This window comes from Corvus kubaryi, unplaced genomic scaffold (genome assembly GCF_017639235.1).
Source record: "Corvus kubaryi isolate FWS band 111438036 unplaced genomic scaffold, C.kubaryi_AGA036_p1.0 37392, whole genome shotgun sequence".
In the NCBI taxonomy this organism is placed as follows: domain Eukaryota; kingdom Metazoa; phylum Chordata; class Aves; order Passeriformes; family Corvidae; genus Corvus; species Corvus kubaryi.
The window spans coordinates 5607245-5629618 of record NW_024581131.1 but is presented as its reverse complement, the minus strand read 5'-3'; the positions used below and the strand labels follow the sequence as shown (position 1 = coordinate 5629618).

The 22374-nt window shown below is 39.6% G+C and overlaps 1 protein-coding gene across 1 annotated transcript in view; it reads right to left on the bottom strand.

The window, feature by feature from the left end:
* Positions 1-22374, bottom strand: part of MOB2 (MOB kinase activator 2) — a 110620-nt gene that overhangs the window by 76048 nt on the left and 12198 nt on the right. The window lies entirely within an intron of this gene.

The window sequence follows — 22374 nt, the reverse complement described above, 5'->3', positions numbered from 1 at the left end:
TCCACCTTGTGGAAGATGCCTAGAATATTCCAGTAGGCTCCAGGGGAAAAAGGACTTCAAATCAAGCTTACAATTAATGACGTGTTTGACATTGATACTTTTTCATCAATCACACAGTAAGATAACCTCTTAAATGGATTCTACACCAGCAGAAAAACAAGCAGTGGGGGACTACCAATAAAATGAAAATAAATGGCTGTACCTTGAGTCTTGTGTCCAGTTCTGGGCCCCTCACTGCAAGAAAGACATTGAAGTGCTGGAGCATGTCCAGAGAAGGCAACAGATCTGGGGAAGGTTCTGGAGCACAAGTCTTCTAAGGAGCAGCTGAGGGAGCTGGGGTGGTTTAGCCTGGAGAAAGGGAGGCTCGGGGGTGACCTTATAGCTCTCTACAATGACCTGAAAGGAGGGTATAGCCAGCAGAGGGTTGGTCTCTTTTCCCAGGAAACAAGTGATAGGACAAGTGGAAATAGCCTCAAGCTGTGCCAGGAGAGCTTCAAGTTGCACATCAGGATGAAATTCTTCACTGAAAGGGTGGTTAAACATTGGAATGGGCTGCCCAGGAAAGTGGTGGAATCACTGTCCCTAAAGCTGTTCATGACTGGGCACGGCACTCAGTGCTGTGGTTTAGTTGGCATGGGGGTGTTTGGTCTAAGGCTGGACTCAGTGATCCTGGACTCTTTTCTAACCTGAATGATTCTGTCATTCTGTGAAAAGCTGGTTATATTTTGTGGCAATGCAATAACCATCCTGCTTTGAACCAACTGACAGCACCAGCAGCAGTCCAGAACACATCTTGCTTTCACCTTGTTTGCTGGTTCCCATGCACTGGACTTACTCTCTTTGTAATCAGGAAAACAGGGAATCTCAGACAGATTCACCTGGACAAGGGGCTGGTAACCAAAGAATACAGCAACCCTGCCAGTAGGCATGGATAAGTGACTAACAGAACTTCATCTTGCAATACTGGATTGACTGTAATTTTACACAAGGGTTCCAAAATCTATTCACAGTCCCCCTCCAGACACCTATTACAAACACACTCAGCTGAAAGCTTGTACTGAGACCAGCTTGGCACATCCACATCCTGCTGTTTGTGATTGTGCAGCTGCGGGACATTAAGGCCAGCCTAGCCAGTACTGCCCTCTGCTGAAAGAGCCTGCACAGGCAAACGGTAGCAACTCCTAGTCTGTTTTTCTGCATCATAATAATGTACCTTGTTTTTCCTTCTTCCTGCAAGCCTTTACAATATCGAGGGTTCTGTTTTATCGTAGGGCTTTTTAACTGCTGCTTCTTCCCCAGGAGGGCTACAAAGATGTCCAAGAGGTTTCTAAGTTTACATACTGTAGTACCATGCCAGCACACGCAGACTCCAGAAATCAAAGAGCTGCTGAACTAAAGCACTGCAGACACAGCTCATGTTTTTAGCAATGTAAGAGCAAACAGGTAAAAACATTAAAGAAAGTAAGGCATTCAAAAATAGCCCCATAAAAACTTAAATTTTTCCTTTGTCATCCGCAGTACAGCAATCATAGAATAGTAACACAAGATGTTCTTTTGTGTACTAAACCCAAGATACTTAAAGAACATACATCCATATCCATTCAACACTTGGAATTTGCAAAATTACCATAATTAGTAACTAACTACTAACAGTAATCACATTACTTTCTCTGATACAAACTTTGCAATGTTTCTATTGTCCATCAGTTGCTCCACTTTGAGATTTAGACGTTCAGAACAATCTGAAAGTCTGCATACCTTAAGGACTGAAATACTGTACCAAATCTGAAAGTGCAGTGCTTTTAGCAACCAAATAACACTTGGCTGAACAATACCTTTGCTCGGAACACTGGACACGAATGTGAGCTGCCTGAATGCAGGGTCCCTGAACACAGAGAAGATTTAAACGTGCCACTCAGAAGAGAGGGAAGTGCATCCCTGAAGCTCCGCAGAGAGCACGGAGCTCCTCCCGGAGCTGCAGAGGGAGCCCGCTGCCCGCTGGTCCCCAGCGCCGGAAAGGCGGGGACCGTCCTGGCACTCACCGCAATCCACAGGCCGGGCTCGGTTTCACTTCTCAGCAATGATCACATCGGAAAAAAAATGACGAGTGATTACTCAGCAGCCAAGAAGAAGAGCGTCTGACCTGTTGCTGCGCGGTACCCTTTGAATCTGTATGTTAAAAGAGGTGCTTGTTTTAAATCACAGTGTTTTATTCTTCCTGTTCTCTAAGCTAAACGAGCTCCAACTCTGAATGACCCTTCACTTCACACAGGGCTTCCTTCTGTGGAGGGCATCCTTGGTTGTTCAGTTAATATCCTGGTTGCACCCTTTACTTAAAAAAACCCCCAACCCCCCCAAAAAAATCCCAGGCTTTTACCATAACAAAAATCTTTGCAACCTCCATGAAGTCCTTACAATTTTCAATGTTGACAACTGTTACCAAAAAAGAGCCCGAATACAGCAGAAAAAACCATTAAGTTTATTAATAGATTTTAAACACACCAGAAGAGATTAAATATACCCCAGCACACAACCTGAAACAATGTACTTCACCTTTGCACACTGTAGTCTTTTCGATGAAACGACTGAATCTTTATTTAAGAAAAAAAAAAATCCTCACTTATACAGTCTATCTTCCAAAATGCAGAAGGGTATTTAAATTTTTATAGTTCACAAAACAGGACCAAAATCACTGATAATAAAAACACTATGTACAGATGGGAGGCCAAACCACCATTTGTGTATTAACAATGATGAAGACTTTAAAAAAATGGCATTCCACAGAAAAAGTACCTGACATCACTGACGTGTGAAAGCCCCTCGTTTAAATCTAGCTTTGACTATTACTCTTCATGAAATTAGAGCTAAAAATTACACTTGATAGATACATCAAAGTTTCAAAGCCACTCTTCTCACTCTGACCCCCATATGAGCCTATCAAAAAGGAAACTCATGTTGAACTATCATTTTTTACCCAGTAATCTCCTTTTGCCCCCTACCTTGCTTCAGCTACGGTTGTGTGCACGTAATGGATGCAGTGGTTTGGATTAGTTCACTTGAAGCACTAATCACTGCATTCAAGAGGAATCAGATCCACTTTAACTTATGTAACCTCATTACCAGATGAGTGAAGGAACACAGTGAAGCTGAGAAAAGCAGCACCTTTTGTAAACTGGTCATAGGTTTGGTTTTTTTGAGGAAAGGTGATATATACACCTTTAAAAAGAGATGCAACCAAATTGTTCCTGTAACAACAGAAGCAACAACACATCTAGCCTAGTCCAAGTCAGTCTTGTTGAGATAGAACTGTATCGTGTTTCTAGCAATTTCTTCCCTAGAAATCAAAAGCATTACAGCTAGATTATCTCTTGGAAAGCCCCAAGTGCTGCCACATGCTTCATCACTACAGCACTCTATCTTCCTGCTTGGCAGCCTCACCATGCATTATTCACTCTTACTCCGCTGCCATACGTTCAGTTTCTTTGGTGGGGAGTTACTGTGCCTGCTAAACCACTTAGTCTGCAAGCATAAGAGCATCCACAGCATCAAAGGGCCTGCAGGAACTAACTTTTTTTTAAAATCCACAACTTCAATTAGATTTATCAGCCTATAGAATAAAAATTCATTAAATTCCAAAGATCCCTTCAAAAAACCACAGGATAGACCTGTCTGCCCATGGAAACACACCCTCCCCATCATTACTAGTTAAAACAGCAAAACTTAATGAATATAAGGCTGGACTCAGGCTGCCCAGCTATATTGAGAGCTACATGCAAAAGGTGTGATTACAGGAAGAGTGTTCCAGGCAGAGTACAAGAACTGGGCAGAAAGCTCAGAACCACGAGAAATTCATGCCTGTTTCATCTTACAATAATAAAATGAGACAAGTTTATTCATCTCCACCTTTCACAGAAATTACAACCCATGGAGACTGAGGGCATGGAACAAAATGCATCAATTTGCCACTATAATGCACTCTGACAGCAATACACATACCATGACCTTTAATCCATGTAGGCCTCTTCCACACATTTAAAAGGGAAGTTAGAAGCACAGACTGCAGTGACAGATTACATGAGCATCATTGACAACTCCTTCTACGTGTTGAATTTTTTTCACGTATTTAATAACCAAAGACATCAAACAATTCTGTTGCCGCCATCCTGACTGATACTCCTTGCCTGAGATTTCATGCAAAGTGCAGTTATGTTTATGGTATCCACAGCTCTTAACTACAATAAAGGAGGAAATTCCAACAAAGGAAGTTAAGCAGCTGAAAAACCCAAACCTTGCTGGTAATACTGTGACAAAACTTGACCACTACAATTTAAAATGACCACTCAGAGCAAACTTTCTAAATAAAGGGATCTGGACAAAATACTCATTTCATTGGAAACTAATATCCATGCAATACATAGAAATTATAATAAAAGTAATGGAAAATATTTCTGAACTTATTGATCTATGAATGTACAGAAAGAAAACATTTTTCTCCTTAATTAGCATGCTCCCTCTATCTGACCTTTGAGATCTTTTTTATGAAGCATGAGAAGACTGACATACTCTGGAATGTTGTCCTTGCCCAGTGCTAGAGGAGATTTATAGCACCTGCTGTTGAACAGGCAGGCTAGTCCATGGCTTGTGCTTTCACATCTACATAGGTAAAATAACTGAAGGCAGCTGAAGAAGAACTGACCGCATACTCAGCTTCCGCTTAAAGAACAGGAAATCCATGTTTTGGTTCTCTGGGTAAAACTGTTGAGAAAGACGTCAACACACACACAAAAAGGTAAACATATGTGGCCTGCAATGATACGAAAAACTTAATATCAGCCTTTTTATGCACTTGGAAAATGTAAGTGTTCTTCTGAATATACATTTGTATTAATTATTTCCTGCCTTATCTACAGCATTGCAAGTAGGGAAGCAGCTGGACTCTGGAAATTGAGCTTCTCTCTGCTGCTTTTCATCCTAATGTTACATAATGGACCAGATTTTATAGTGTGACTGCCACCCTTGTCTTCAGTCTCTGCTTTACAGAGTTCTGTTTTTTCTACAGTAACTTACACCACAAGATCAGTATCTCATCATAAAATCTTTTGTGTCTAGCTAACTGGCAATGTCAGCATTATATCCTTAACAGAAATGACCTAATCCATCTTATTCTGCATTGAAAGTAGAGGACTCCTCAGTCATCTTCAAATATGTGATTTTAAATATACTGCAGTTATCTAAGGCAAACACACACCCTTTGGGTTGCTGGGAAACAGGACTTTTCTAGTTTGCCTGGTTTAATACAGGATATACACACCTGCAGTCAAGCACAATGACAGGAAAATCAAGTTGATTTTCACGAAGTATTCCTTTCTCTGATAAAAAATATCCAGATGCAACAAGCTATTTTCACCTATGGTCCCCTCCACCTCCCATGACTACAGTGTATTTGATTCTGTAAGTTATTTAACTTGAGCAGTCATTATGACCATTCAAAAACAACCTCAAAAAACAGGGGCAGCCATCAGGGTTGAGCTAATCAAATCTGGAATGTGCTACTCTTTCTGACAAGCTCTCTCACTGACCAGCACAGTAATACTTTTCATCCAGAGACATGAAAAAAGCACCTTCCAAAACCTGCACTTTCCAAAGCACTTCTGCTATGTAGAGGGTACGAAACCACATCCCAACAAAGGCAGAAGAGAAATAGTCTTCACTTCTCCTTGCACCTTAAATAAATGTCTCACATACTGGCCTCACCCTTCAGCCCTAAAGTAAAGTTCATCAAGGTCCCAGACCTTAAAAAAAGAAATGATACAAGCAAACTTACAAGTTGAAAAAGAAACTAACACTGTACATTGAATAAATAGGAAAAACACTCACTAAAGCCACTGTAAAAATACTACAAAACAAAATATTGAACAGATAAGCATGATTAACATTTTAATAGTCACCACCAAAAGGACAGTAAAAATATATTCAGCAACATTTCATCAATTGGCTTTATAAAGCCATAGTGCAGGAGTCAAATCTAGAAATTAGGTAAAAGTAGTTTGGATGTTTCAGAACGGATTTTAAGAAGCTGTCTTCCCTCTAGCACATTACATATATCCTGAGCTTTCTCCAAATAAAATTAATAATTTCCCATTTAGCATTTCTCCCTTTCTTGCCTAGAGACCTCTAAGAGGGATATCACCACTATATTAAAGGTCCCCTTTTCTTTCTCCCAGCTTCAATTATCCTTTTCTTTCTCCCAGCTTATGCAGACCCTTTACTTACATGCTAAATAATTAGTTTACTGTGGAAATTTTTCCCAAAGGGGTGAATTGTATTTTAAGGACATACTCTAGCACCAACACATTTCATGGGAAAGCAACTGACGAAGTAAAATACACAGACTAATAGCACACTCAGTGATTATTATTGCTGTTCTGACTTCCAGGTTAATAAGAATTTAACCATGCTGCATGCAGCACAAAGAGGTGGTGTATTAGTTCACATCTCAAGAGACTTAGCCCAGCCTAACATAACTTTTATCAGTTGTGCAACACAGCTGCAACACAGACAGCCCCTTCACACAGCCACAAAAACTAATGCAGGAAGTCCTCCACTTCCTCTCATTATCATTACACTTCCAGAATTACACTTGCAACAGAAGCAGCAGCATCCTCCGTGTGAACATGTATCTTCTTGATTTGCTTGAGGCTGCACAATGTTCCTCTGGAAATGTGTTACTAAGAGACCCAAAGCACAACACCCTCCATCCCTATGTGTGCCTGGGACACACAATATTCACCTCCCAAGGTCATTATGAGGAATACCATTCATAACTTGCTAAGCTTAAGAAGCCACACAGTTCTGCATAGCTGTCAGTTTAGGGCAGCAGCTTAAACCCAGGGCAGCAGCAAGGGCAGAGTTTCCCCTTCATAAAGGTCTTGGTTCTCTCACAGAAATCTCACAGGCTAATGAGAAACACCTCGTATATCAGGCGGCATTCTTACTTAACAGTAGAAACATGGCTTTAAATTAAAAAAACTGAAGGGCAATTCATCTATTGCTCAGGAAGAGATGAATGTGTATTTCAGATCCTTAATTATTAGTGGTGGCCTTCCTCTTAAAGAAAGCCCTCAGTTGGAAATCACTTCTTTAGATAATGGAATCTTTCAAATGATTACCTTCTCAGGGACTGCAAAAACTGTTTGTGAAGATGCAGTAGTCCACAGCAGAGGGAAATCACCCTTGAAAACGCTCAGTCATGAATAATACATTTAAAACATGCATTACCTAACAGGCAAATGCATTACTGATTTAAAAGCCGATAAGTGAAATTGGAAGGGTTTTTTAATAAAATTCAGTGCACTGTGCTTTCTGGTGATGACTAAACACAAGTGACAAACTAGTTTTAAATATGAGGTTTGCTGTTATATCCCTCTTCTCAGACAAGCATGTCCCAGACCTCTGCGGAAAAATTATTAGTGAAAAATGTGTTCCTAGTTATCATGTTACCACAGTAAAGCAACAATAAGAAACTCAAAGCCCGAGCAACAATGTAGATGGAAATCTAAGCTGAAGCCACAGGACCCAAGAGTGTCACATTTCCTTCCCTCTGACTCAGGCCTGGATATTCTAGGCAAAATAAACCCATCCAGGATGGTAAAGCATGCCTCTCTGACAAACCTGCTGCATCGCTGTCTTTTTCAGAGGCTTTCTTGAAAGTGTGGTGCAAGGAGGAGATCTATCTACCCTAAAATGTAAAGTACTCAAAACACTGTTTAGAGCTCTCAGCTGTAAATGCTGCCAGAGCTCATTCAGCTTATAGTAATTCCAGATGTATCTTAAATTCCTGGTAGGGTTTCACAGATAACTTAAAAACAAAATACAACAGTAGCTCTATTGCCAACTCTTGCTTACATTTTAAAATGTATAAACAAGCCAATCTGAATTGAAATCATTATGTTTCAGAACATCGTACTCACTACCACTTATTTCATGGGCTGCCATAGTAGTTATTTATTACCCTGTCAGTCAAAATGTACGCATTTCTGACAGTATGGCTTAGGAAAAAAAAAAAAAAGTAGTCATATTTTTACTATTTCAGGGATAATATTCAATTTACAGAGTATGATTTTTCAGAAACCCACATAAAAATATCTCTATGGTACAGAACTTTCAAGCTTGTTTCTTCAACTGGTTTGCTGTTAATTTTTCCATTTAGCTGGGATCAAGAGTGCTTGAATTCTTCACTACTATGCACAATACTGTTTCTGCAGATTAGGCTATTACCCAAGCAAAAATTTCCCTGTTAGACTGAAGCATATGAAATGTACACAGAATATCCATTTTTTTAAACATGTTTTCGATGTGATTTGCAAGATTCTTTCTAGCAGCCGAAAACTAAATTATTTTTCTGACTCCTGCTCTTTCTTCAGGCCTACAGCAGTGCTGCCACAGCAGTAAATGTAGGTTATCATCCATCCCTGAGGTGCTGTGCTAGCAATCACTGCAGAACCTACAAACACCCACAAAGTTTCTCCAAAATCAACAAGTGAGAGCAAAGCTCACAGAGATAACTATATCCATACTGACCAATGGAAAACAAACGGCAACCTATGTACCCCCGTCTTAACACTAGGGAAGGAAGACACACTGAAATTCAACCACAACCTGGAGTTACTGGTGGCAACCCATTCCCTAATATTCAAGGTGTGCTGCATTTTCTGGTACCACAGTCTGTGTGGATAAAAAAGTCATCCTGAGGAAAGAGCGAAACAAAAATAAAAATCATTTGTCCCTTAGACTCTCACAATATTTATCATATTTACCAGTGCTTTAGTCCTATCAACAGCTTAACAAGGTGCAGACTAAGTATCTCAAGGATATTACCATATGTGAATCTTTAAAATATCAGCAGTTCTCAATAACTTGCCTGAAAGTTACCATTTTAGAAATGGGAAATGAAAGACAAAAGGGAGCTGGAGAGATGTCTGAAGTCACCTGGCATGCTAATGGCCAAATTCAAAATAAGAATCCAGCTCTGTTGGAGTCCTAAACAAGTTCTCTGTAGAGACACCAAGAAAAACTGAAATACCGATAGTTACATCAAGAGCAGCTCCACTTTTAAGAAAAGCATTTTATTCCATGTTCACCATGTTTACTAAGCATTTCTTAGTAAATTCCCCTAGCAAATATTTATAACAATATGAACACAGCAGAATTCTCTCCCTTGCCCCCTCTGGAAATGTAAGGAGACTTAATTGTGAGGAGCAAGTTTAGAGGTGTTTTATCATCCTCACCAGAAATGGTTCTCCGAGGACTCAGAGAGGGTGGAAAGCCAGATAACTCTTCATATTCATGTCTCTGTGATAGGCCTATGGCACGTGTTCATCACAACCAAATGCAGACTTTGGAAAGCTTTGGTGGAGTAGGTGCACAGATGTTCCTCGCAGCAACTCGGGCATGAAATAAACTGATTCACCATCAAGAAGAAATTCTAAACTGAATAGAACCTAAAATTCACTAGTTAACAAAAGTCACAGCACCACCATTATAAACCCTGCTGAAGGACACTGGCTAATGAAGAAACAGCAATTCTCAACACAACACATAGTGTACTTTCAGATTTCTCTCTTGAGCTTGACCAAGCAGGCCAAGGGATGCTGAGAGCAGTGGAAAAAGCTACATGCCTTGTTAAAACAGGGACTGTTGTCCTTTTTAACGGGCTAATGTAATCCTTTCCCTCTAATTTTAGTTAGCAAGAAGGTAATATTTAAATAAGCAGCTCCAGGCAGTACATTTATCTCAGAATTATTCTCCAGCATTGATTTGCTTTTGGTAATTGCCTTTGGACATTTTAGATCAACAGACATCATTAAATATACACTGATGAAAAAAACAAAAGATAGTTTTTCAGACAACCACGTACACACTTATCTGGTACTGCAAGTAATTTGTCCTCTTGTTTGCATCTGAAAGCCGTGTTAAGCTCAGGTGAAAACATTTCAGAGTAAATTGGAGGCCCAGCATAACCATAGCCAACATTAGCATGAAACCTACATCATTAAACCATGTTTATGGGGAAGTGAAGAAACTGTCCAACAGTCTTGTGATGGTTTGTAAAAACATTATTGGTAGGAATTTAAGAGCTGCAGGTTTGAACTACAAACATTGGAAAAGCAACGCACCAAATCTTACAATGTACTGTGATTTTGGAGCTTTTTCATTTTCAGTGTGAAAATAATGCAGAGGTAACTACCATGCACTCACCTGCACAGAAAAATGCTCTGGTGCAATACAAAGTTTTTGAAAAAGTCCATGTTGTGATACTGAAACTTGGCTCAAACTCTGGTAAGGCAACAAAAGACACTCATCCAACAGCTGCCGGCTGTTCTCATCACAAGGAAATACCTCCCGTTTGCAGTTGTGTTCTTTCACAGCTGCACAATCCCCATGAATCCATACAGCAGGCCACAGCACAAACCTGCAAGGCCACAAATACTGGAGTTTCACCTTTCCCTCTGCACTCCTGCACCGGGATCATGCAGATAGCAGGTCCCTGCGAGGTGAGTGCTTCCCTGCTTCACAAAGCTTTGGATGGCTGTTGAGATAGCACTGGCCTTAAACAGCCATTGGCACCAGGTGAGACAATCTGGTTTGCGCTTTGTTATTCTAATGCATGGATTTGCATGGCATTCTTGAAATATTTTGCTGGAAAAGGACTACTTGGACTTAGTTTTTTAAACAGCACTGTCCTCCCAGTCATTAAACACTTGGTGGAAGCCATACTCCAGCTTTCATACTTCCGTCACTTGTGATGGAATTGTGAGGAACAATTTCTTATTAACATCAGGAAACACTGAATTACCAGCCTGCATTCCACAGTGTAAAGACTGCATTGTAGGATTAGGTGAAGTAGTTTTCCATGTTTTTCCTAAAATTATTTCATCCCACAAACATTAGCTATTCCTTCTCCAGATTTGAAAACAACATGTGACACTAATCACAGATTTTGCCTACTAAAAAGCTACAAAGCATCATTATCACATCCTTCAATTAAGGACAGGGTGTTCTACTTCCCTAACAGCGTCAGATTTTGCCCGATAAATAACTACAAAGCATCATTACTGCATCCTTTAGTTAAGGTTACAGGGGCTTGCTTTCCGTAATTGTGACTAACCAAACAGTACGTACTACAGGAAAAGAGCGCCATTCCTCTCTCCTGCTACCTGCAAATTTGATTAATCTAAGAAGCTGTTATTGTAATCAGTGCTACAGACAGCAAACTGCAAGACAAGCTCAGATGAGCGCCTGGTCTTGCAAGAACCAACACCTTTCTTCTGCAGTCAGTCTTCACACAAAATACTCAGATCCTAGCTCAGAATTTGAAAGTGCAATTTTCTGCAGGAGTGCTACAAGGCATATTCACTTCAACTTTATCAGGAGTCAATATTAACCATCACAACTATATATATATAAAAGCCACTCTGGAAGTACAACCAGCAGTCCCGAACGCTCCTGAGCAGTAGCACTGGTATTTGCAACACCAGAAGCATTATGTCACCATCCCTGAAAGCAGAAAGCCAGTATATTGCTGAGAATCAGAAGAGGTGACTACAGAATTACTCTCTTCAGGTGATGCCTGTGCTCTGTTCAGATGGGATACTGGGCTTTTCTGAGTGGCAAGGTACCCTCAATAGAAAAGATATTATCCTTCAGATGAAGATCCCACTAATGTTTGCCTGATGGAAGAATTGAACTTCTCCTTAGCAAAACTATTGCGTAACTTTTGGAAGTACATAAAACCAGTTTTAATTTATGATGCACTGCTTTTTTAAAGTTCGCTTCAGTTCCAATTAAATCACAAGTGGCATGGCTGAGAGCACAGTATTTTCTGCTCTGCTGGGGTGGCTGGGGTCCAGGCCATCTGCGTGGAATGCAAGGCAGGACATTCCACCCTTCCGCCAGCATGTCCAGCGGTGCCAGCCGCTCCTGCAACCCGCCAAGGGGACAGGGAGGGATCTTCTTTTGTTTTCCTTATTTGTTTATTTGCTTTACTCTGGCAGCAGGCAAAGGGCTCTTCTCTTGCCAAGTTCATTACTATTGTAAAATGTTCCCAATTACACTGAGTAAAGCACTACAGTGAGGAGGGGGAAAAAAACAACTTTAAAGTTTACAATTAAACTACAGAACTTTTTAAGCCTTGATTTTAGGAAACAGGTGGGAGCTGGATTTAGCATATCTCTCCCAAGTGCTCAAATCCGCACACATCACTCATTCAAAATATTTCTTTCAAGTTTTTCAGTGAAGTTTTTTGTTAAATTAAATTTAACAAACAGTACTAAAAGCAAGTACAAGAAAGCAAGTGCTATCAGCCTCTTCATTTACTGGTCTTCTACAACCCCCTTCCAAACAACTTCCAAAACATCCAAGTTTTATGTTTAGATCCGGGATTACTCAGCCATAGGTGATATAATAACTACTTTTTTCCAAAATGACAATCACTTTGTTATTATCAACATGAAAAGGCATGTCTGTATCTTTTTGGCCCCCATTAACTTTCTCCCTCATCCCACAAAGTTCTTGTCCCCCGCTCACTGAGTACAGACACAAATTGTTGGTGGAACATCTCAGAGTCTCCTAAAGATGACAAACTAATCAAGCAGCAATATTCCACTACTGGCAGAACAGATTCAGGAAAATCACATCATTGTTTTTCTCAGTGGCACCACAGCCTAAATCAGCTTTTTTTGTATGACTCTACTCCGAGGGAGTGAAAAGTGCTACTTAAAAGCTTAAAAGACAAGATTACGACCTCCAATTTTATCGCTCTGGACATCAAGTTGACTGTCACAGCCATACAGAGTATATGCACACAACAAGTTTTTTCTCATGTACAACTCAGTTGTTTTATGTCTACTCTGCAATTCAAATGTTACATGTTTGCCTTTAAAGAGATTTGATTTACTAACTTGCCTCTTATGTCTAATATTCAGTACGAAAATGTATCATTCTCCCATTCTCAGATCAGTCAGCACTGTATCAGCCAGGTCTAAGCTGCAAAAGACAGGGGACCTTCCTCTCCAAGAAAGAGGAATCCATTCCCGTGTAGTAACTAGAAGTTCTCCAAGCACAGCAAGTGACAGTACAGAACTACACTCTGACAATGCAGGAGCAAGGCTGTCCCTTCCAAGACAAAGATAATCAAACAAAATCAGTACTTGTTTGAAAGGCATTATTCACAAGTCCCTTCTGCTTAGCTGGAGAGCAAAGTATTTGCTTCATATATTAAAAATAGGTAGAAGACCTGAGCACAGCAATAACTATTATATACTACAAGAGTGCTGAAGATCCCACAAAACCCCTCTGTTTCTCTAAATACATGAAGTTCCAGCAGCCAAGAAGTAAACCCAGAAGTCTTCCATTGTTCTTTCATTATGAAAAGAATTCACAGTTACACTTTAATACAAAAGGAAGCAGTAAGTTCAGCAAATGCTTACTGTCAACGCTTAATCGATACCCACTTAGGAAAAAGGATGAGAGAAGCAGGAGACTAGGAACAGCATTAAAAGCAAACACACATCCACCCCTTCCTGAAGTTAAACAAAAGGCACCAAAACTAACCAAGCTGCTGCAGGTCCTGTGCCAAGCTTATACCTGCCATGCAGCTCCTGCCCACAAAACACACCAGACGTGAGCATTTCAAAGACTGAACATTACCCCTTTCGTGAGATGTTCCCACAGTTCTTAGTGGGCAAAGAACACGAAAATGGACTGCTGTCTAAATCTGTTTACCTAAAATAAGCCATCCTTACTTCAGCACTCCCTCCCTACCCCGAAGGATTTACGAAGCGTGCATTGCCATGATCTGACAAGATCCAATAAACCGGACAGCCTCCCTCTCGCCTGCACAAGGACACAGCTGCTCTGATGCCTCATCTAGGCCTTGTGTGCCCAAATGTCGCCTGTACCAGCTCAGCCAGATCTTTATTTCAGTAGCGTTACACATTCCTCTAATCAAGGCTGCAGTTAGACCCACATGCAGATAACCAAATCCTGAAGGCTTCTTCTCACACAAAAAGATTAGTAGAGCTTGTGTTTTTTCACTGTCCCTTTCCAGCTCCTCTCTCTCTTACAGGAGCTCTGCTAAAACTTGGTACACTTCCCAAGCAAAACTGTCACCAGCTAATCTCTAAAAGCCACCAGCACTCTCCCCTCCCCCCAAATGGATCCATCCACAGAACAAACCCAGCTGCTCCTGATAAACATACATGGCTGCGTTTCACAATACACTGGAGACCCCTAAAGAGCTATGCCTGAGTACAGCATGCTTGGTCCTGTAACAAGTGTATTAAGACACTGCCCCTTGCATCCTGGAAGCACAAATATTATTGGGAAAATATGCACAAAATCAAATTTTAAGCATGAACTGAGTCACAAGGAATGTACTCTGAACAGCAGCTAGGTAAATTCAGGGTGAACACAATTAGTCATCATCGGTGAGTCACACAAAACAGTACAATTTTCAAAGACAGCAAATTAAGAACATTCTGTTATAATTGATTTTAGTCAAGAACTTCATGTCATTTCATATTAAGTGCAATTTTTTTTGTAAGTTACACGCCAGATTTTTACATACCAAAACATCTGGCTGAGCATGTGGCTATAGACAGTATGTGATGCACAGCCAACTTCCTAACCTCCCTCTGGTGCCCTGGCCAGCACGAGTTTGCCATCTGTGGCACTAAGGGAGGGAGGACATTTATCGTTATTCTTCTATAATCACATATTCAATAAACAGGATTTCAGACCTAACAGCTGCACCCAGCAATGGGCAATGTGTTATACCTGAGTCAGTCCTTCACCAAAAGATCACATGTGACTATCCACAAAGGGAATCCATCTCTGTCCCAGGATACACAGCATCCCTGAGTACCGAGTGTTATGTCAGCAGAAAAAAAAAATAGCAAAAGACAGGCATAACTTGGAGTTGAGGTTTTTGCTGGCTATTACCATAGTGGGTGACAGAACACAAAAGAAATTATACAGAATGACTCAAATTTGCATTCACTTTGCTGTGGCAAAGCAACTTGCGTATAAAAGAGAGCCAGTCTAATTTTAGCAGAAAATAAGCTGATGTACAAACTATTGTTTAAACAATGATAAGCAAGTTAGAAAGGCTAAGTCTCAGTTAAAAACTACATTTATGGAAAGTGTGCTAAAGCATCTGTTGAAGCATATTAACCAAATTAGCATTACCCACCACCCCATAAAAATCACACACGTATGTACAAACCATCACCACAAACCCTCATGAAATCTGCAGCAATTAAACAGCATAACCAGCAAGCTGAAATGCAGCTTGTTTCTGTAGCTGCCTGGCCCCTCTAATCTTCTGCTCACCAACTTTGCCATCCTGACTGATTACACTTCGATACCAGATTTGAAGTTACTTTTCTTCCACCAAACAGAAGAATATTCTGTCAGTGACATTTCTGGATCCACAGTTATAGCAAATGAGAAGAACAACTTCATAGACATTGGAACAATTATTTCTCAGAGGACGTATTACTTAACTGAAAATGGATTATTTCAGCCTGCTTTATAGAAAAAAGGTTTCATCTTGTCTAGCACATAACAGGTTTCCATAGCACCTAATGTCACAGTTCCACTAATACATCAAGCTAGCAGACTGTCACTACCACCATTACAATTGATCACACTCCCCCCTCTACCACTCCTGCTCTCCCAACCTTCCCTCTGTGCCTCTCCCATGCAGAGGTACTTGTGCAGCAGTACAGTGAATTGCATCAGGAATTGATCCCAACTGAAATAAAATGTTGTTTTCTTTCCATTCGTTTTAACCTGCATCACTAGCAGGATCCAATTGCCAAGCACTCAAGCACTTGAGCAGGCAAAGAGAGGAATAAACAGCTCCAGCAGTGAGAGGAGGGCACTTCTCTCAGCAGTCCCAAAGTGCTCAGGGAACTATGGCATGAATTACACGGTCTTTGTACAATAGCAAGATTTTTGTTGTAGGATACTGTGGTGCTTTTTATAAAGACCTGCTCCCCCACCTTGTAAAAACTATACTTAAAGTTCAGTTCCACAGAAAATCTTCAAGGTTGCCTTCACATACTCTTCACCTGTTGCTTCAGCTTCAGTTGTTCCAGTTGCTTTCTCTCTTCTGGAGAGAAAGTAAAGCATTTGTATTAAAATATTAAGTAATGTGTAGTGAGCAGAACAAGATACCTAATGAGATATTTATGCCAAATCTGAAAAAATTAGGAAGTTCTACAGCACTTTTCACCTCTCTTCTCACCTTTTCCAGAAGAGAAGATTTTAAAAACAGAGGAAGGATCACAGTAGAAGTGATTGGGCACAACTCTGGTGCAGCCAGAGCTCCCGGGCTGAGGCTCTTCCAGCCCATGGCTGAGGCTATTACAGGCATGGTGGTGGTACGAACATTTACGCTGGATGGCCCATTATTGTGAGTGGCAAAACAAATACATACTTGTTTTGTCTGGTGAGGAAAATTATCCTCCTCCTCCAAGTGATCCACCCCATTTCCTGCTTCTCAATACTCTAAAAGCAATTTAATGTTTCTACATTTTCATCTCCACATTGAGAACTCCACATGTACCTCCTCCAGTCTCAGCCATGAAGAGCAGCAACACATTTGTTAGATGGCTCTTTTTCTGCCCAGCTGCATGGATACTAAGAGAGGGAAAAGCCATGTACACAATACACATTTTTATTGATGTTGATTTTATGCTATAATTTTATACTTTTCATACTTCAGTGTGCTAATGTTTTGTTCAAAATAAATTTCAGTGATACAGAATGATGAGCTAAACCTAGCATTTAATTTTCCAAATAGTACTTGCATATTCTGCATTTTGATACATATGCTAATACCTACTAATTAGAATCATAACAAAGACTTTAAAGATAGGAATTAGGGAGAAGAACTTTCCAAACCAAAATTGATTCGTTGTACGACAAAACAAACATTAGAACCATTTCTTCTGTATAATGATGCGAAATGTTCTCACAATAGGAGAATTGGAAGAGAACTCTAATAGGGAAAAAAAAATTAGAAACCTACATACTATAAATTTCCCACTTCATTATGCTCAGCCTCAAACACTGCTAAAATAAAAAAACACCATCTATATTTTATCATAGCTCAAAAAGACAAGAGATAACACGGTTTCTGTGTGGTACAATACAAATTCTAAGTACGGTATTAGAAATGGGTGACAAACACCATGCAAGGACTTACTGATAAAAACAATACTACAGCATTATGGTTAAAATCTCTGTAGCAAAAATTAGTCTTATTGTTTTAGAGCACTTAAAGGACCAGGGAAGCTTCTACACTCATATGCTTTTTTACAAAGATGAAGGCATACTTTACTTTATATCAGCACTGTAACTACATTAGCTTAAGAGGTTGTTTCACAGAAGCCTACAAAAGACGAAGCAATACGATTTCATTGAATGGGAAGATCCTAATCAGTACCTTGTATTAGCAATTTAATACCAAAGACCACTGAGACAGGCCTAGAGGTTAAAATCCATCAACTTTCTAGTAAAACTCCTTTGATACAGTCTAAAAGCTCCTGCTCTTGTAATAAAAATAAAATTCCATCAATCACTCTGCTTTTAGATTAAACCCATAAGCAAAATTAGGCTCACTAGAAATACATTCATAAATGCTGAAATCCTGAGAAGTATTTCAGCACGGCAGGAAAACGGTGTCACACTATTAGAATTGCAAATTATGTCACCTTTTAGCAAGTGACCAGCAACAGGCCACTCAGAAGTGCTTGGCAATGGAAGAAGGTTTGTTTTCACAGTAGTTAAGGCTTACTTTACGGCTAATCCATCTCAACTTTGCAGGCTTGCTTACCTCAGCAATCTGCACCTTTGAAATAAGTAAACGGAGAAGTTTATTTTCCTCTTCCAGACTGCTGCTTTCAGTGTTTGTTTGAGTTCATCAGCGGGTACACTGCTCCACAATGACAGCGTGAATATTCAAACTGCTACCAGACTGACTACCTTTTTCTTACTGTGAACCCTGCGAAAAACGAACAAAAACCCAACAACAAAAACCCAAATCCTGCACCACAACTTAGACTACTAAGATATCTGTAGTATACAAAATGCTACTCAAAAAATGACAAGTCCATCCATTCGTTAAAATGGTCTTGCTCATCTCTTACACCGTTTTGGGTACTTCTCTCCTTAGCGGTCACCACCTCGGTCAGACACACAAGATATCTGTGGAGTTGTATTCTCAGTAGGAGCACCACGCTGAAGGAAGTAACACTATTGGAAAACAGGATGTGCACAAGGGATTTTTTTTTTTTGTATGCACATTCCCAACTTACATCTTCAAGGAATATTTGGGCAAGGGGAGAACAGATTCAAGCCGAAAGCTTTGCATAACCAGCAAACAAATAAACGGCAACAAGAGGATGGAACAACAAGATTATGCTCTGAATACTCTTGTCTAACGGGAAGGCAAAGCCAAGAAGCCCTGCAGGAAGCACAAGCTAGAAGCAAACTGTCTTATTTCCTATTGCTTCTGTGTTTAAAAACATCCCCAGTATGCATAAATCAAGATGTCACTGGCAGTGAAAACAGAAGCCCAGCTTAACTCCATAGCTACAAGGCTCTGTTAATCCCTCTCTAACATTCTCACTAGGGTCCCCAGCTTTCTTTTGTTCTCATAATATCAAGCTATGACCAAAAAAACCACTATGGCAATGACACATATGGAAGAAATTTGTATTCACTTGTCAGATACTGGGTAAAAATATCTCCCTCAGAGGCACAGAAGTGAAAATCAAAGCAAGCAGAGGCTACTGGGACATACTGACAATCATTCAAATTTTTTGAACACAAATTTATTTACAGCAGCACCCAAAACACTGAGAACAGTCACAACTGTAGTCTAACATGGATCAACATAAAATACCAGTAATCATTACCTGGGGGCTTTTAAAAGATAATCAGTCTTCAGAAACATTCCTAGTTCGTGCATACGTCAGCTCTGTTTATTATTATTGCAAGGTGTAGTAAGAGAAATGCTGTCCTTAGTAAACTTACTGGAAGGAGAAAAGAGCAATGGAATGCAATAGTTCTCCCCCGTAGAGAGGGAACCTCATGCTTTGGCACAGCCATGCTAAAAATCCAGACAGCTCTTCTTTGGACAAGGTGGAACATACTGAAGGCTGTCAGGGAGGTTACAAATGTTGTTGCCACAGTGCACGTGAGGAAGCAGGAACTGCGTGTTTAACTTTCTTTTGTTTTCCTTCCACTCTCAGATGTGAACTACTTTCACAATTATCCAAAGAATTAATCAGCAACTTCTTCACTGGTTTGTTTTGGTAAAAGCTATACCTTCTAGAGAAAAGAGGACAAAAGAGACAGCACTTATCTGCACACCTTTTCATGATAAAGGCTCGTAAGAGCTGCTACAGCCTCCATCGCTCCCTTGGCATAGGACAAAGTCATCCTTTAGATGATACAGGACTTAATCTTCTCCAAGATATTCTGGAGAATGTAATACCTGAATGAGTCACGTCCTACTGTATTTTGAAGAAAACAGAATCTCACCAGGAAGTGCAGAGGTACAAGACTCAAATGTTGGACACTGCAATACATACTTTAGTTATCTTTTGAACCGAGTTACCAATGCAAATTCTTGAGAAATCTACATGCACAATTAACCCGTACACAGTATTTCTGTAACAATTTGATTTTAAACTTACTAAAGAAGGAAGCCATGGAAGAGCAGTAGGTTTTCATAAGCCTAAAGTGCAAAAAGTTCCAAGGAACATAAAAAGGTCGTTTCCATTCACTACACAAACCTGATTTATTCTCAGCATGATACCAACAAATCCCAGGTAGTATTCAACTGATCAGCTGCTTGAACTGGCTTGGTTATACATTACTCCTTGCAGTACCCAGCAGAATCATTTCTTCTTCTTCCACATACTTAGTATTTATGTCTCCTGATCAAGATTTTTCTCCTCTATTTATACTACATAAATAAAGCTAGGCTTATTAAGCTAGTGCCAGAGAATAATCACAGAACTGAGAAATACAAAGTGTATTTCGAACACATACTGAGATCTCTCTTGTGCACACACAACACCAACAAAACCCCATCAACGGGGAAAGCACTCACCTAATGAAACAAAAAAACCCCAATCATTATTCTCTTTATCACAGATCCTCACCCTAAGCATTCTTTCTGAAGAAATTTCAACTTGGCATTTACATAATTTTAAATGGCAATTACATTTAGGGAAAGCACCTTCAACCAATCATCTTTTAATTTCCAATTTCCAGATGCTAAAGTAACTCCTACTGAAGGATTATAATCAGCAAACTCTGCTTAAACTATTTTACTGCATTATTTTGTTTTAATTACTAAAAATTACCAGACTGAAAACAATTCTTCAGATTGTGACAGAAGTTTATATAAATTTCAAAAGCTTAAGCTCAGAATAACCAAGAGGAATAAGCAAGTTTCAAGTATTTAAACTGTTCAGGAAGCACTGCAGATTCAACACCACCAAGGCCAGTGTACCATCTGGCTTCTCTGAAAACACATCCCCAACCCAAGTAGATATTTGTCTTTGGAAAAGACCTATCATAAGAAAAACAAGGAAGTACAGATTAGAGAAACAACAGGAGATCAGTAATACAACAGTAATACCAACCAAGTGGTCTCATTTCCTAATTTATATTCTATACTTGATGATGTTAAAACAGACTCTACCTTAATTCTTAGCTCCTTCTGGGGAAGAAAGGGAAAAGGTGGCATATTTTCGCCTCTAGAAAACTAGAAATAACAGCAAGAGCACCACCATGATTCAGTATTAATATCCTGGAATACCTCTAAGTCCATAGAGCTTCAAATCTTCTCCCCCAATAGCCATTTCCATCTTCTTCTCTCATTATCATTGCATTATCAAGATCATTAGAAGTTACTAGAAAGATTAACATTTGTCAAATAACAGTCACAGTCCCAAAGGTGACATTTCAACAATGGGGAACAGCAAATACCAGAAAAAGAGTGACTTACATCATCCTTCAGAACCCCATACCATAATTGAGCGCCCCTAAACAAATGCAAGAATGAAATATGCTAACAGATAGCTGACTTCATGAATAACAAATCTGAAAATTTTGACCATAGTCAAAAAGGTATTAACTTAAAACAATGAAAAAGAGTTATCAATTTCTTAATCTTCCTGTCAGACATCTTGGAGGTGAAAAGGTACAACTAGTCTATGACTTAAAAATCACAAGGAAAGACATTCCATGACTACTTAAAGTTTTCCAAACTCAAACACCTGTTTTTTTCCAAACTCAAACACCAGTACATTTAGTACTTTTGTAAGAAGAAACAGATACTGGAAATGAGTGTTACAAGAAGTATTTTAGAAGGGAGTTACATTCTTGTCCCTCTCTAGCACTCAGATTTTTGTGGAGCATTTCAACTTCCGGTACATAAAAAGGGGAGGTATTTGCAAACAAAAGATTAGGCTTTACTGTGCTGTTAAGCAAATATGTTCTGAATATCTACCTCTGCATCTCAGAACTACCGTAATGCAACACAACAGCCTACCAAGACCAGTACTCCATTCTGATACTAGCCAACACCATAACAATTCAGAAGACTCCATAGATCTCTGGAATCACAGCTAATTGCCCAAAACCATATCCCAGGAGAAATTTCTTCCCAACTGACTGCTCAGCTTTGATGCATTATCCTAGCTAGTACTTTTGCTAATGTAGTTAATCTTTACAGAACTGTATTATTTACCTTAGTGAATCATACAGTTTAAATCCTCAGCTCAGCCACAGGCTGTATACAAAAATTCTTCCTATTTATTATTATTCCAGCCTTCTAGTGTTATCCAATACAACAAAATTGTTCTTTATTGTCAAAGTATGCTGGCAAGTAAATTGTTTTTAAACCCACTTTTGCCTTATTCTCCCCCTCATTTTTGAAATTGGTGTTGCTTTTCCACATGATGAAGCAGAAAAAGTTTTTACTGAAACCCAGTTAACCTGAAGGTCTTCTGGGTTTAATTTTGTAACAAGAGCATACCTAAGAATTCATTCTTTCTTTGGAGGTTTGAGCACCTGCTGTGAAACTCACATTGCCATTTTACTACTAGACTCCAAAAAATGGGGCAAAAAAAAAAAAAAAAAAAAAAAAAAGAGATTAAAAAGTAACAGTTTCATGTTAGTAGCTAGCTGTCACTATAGAATAATATTTGTTTTAGGAACCACGAGTTAATGAGTAGCCCACGGCTATATGAAAACCATTGTCTCCCTTGGAGAGTAGATTCCTTTTTA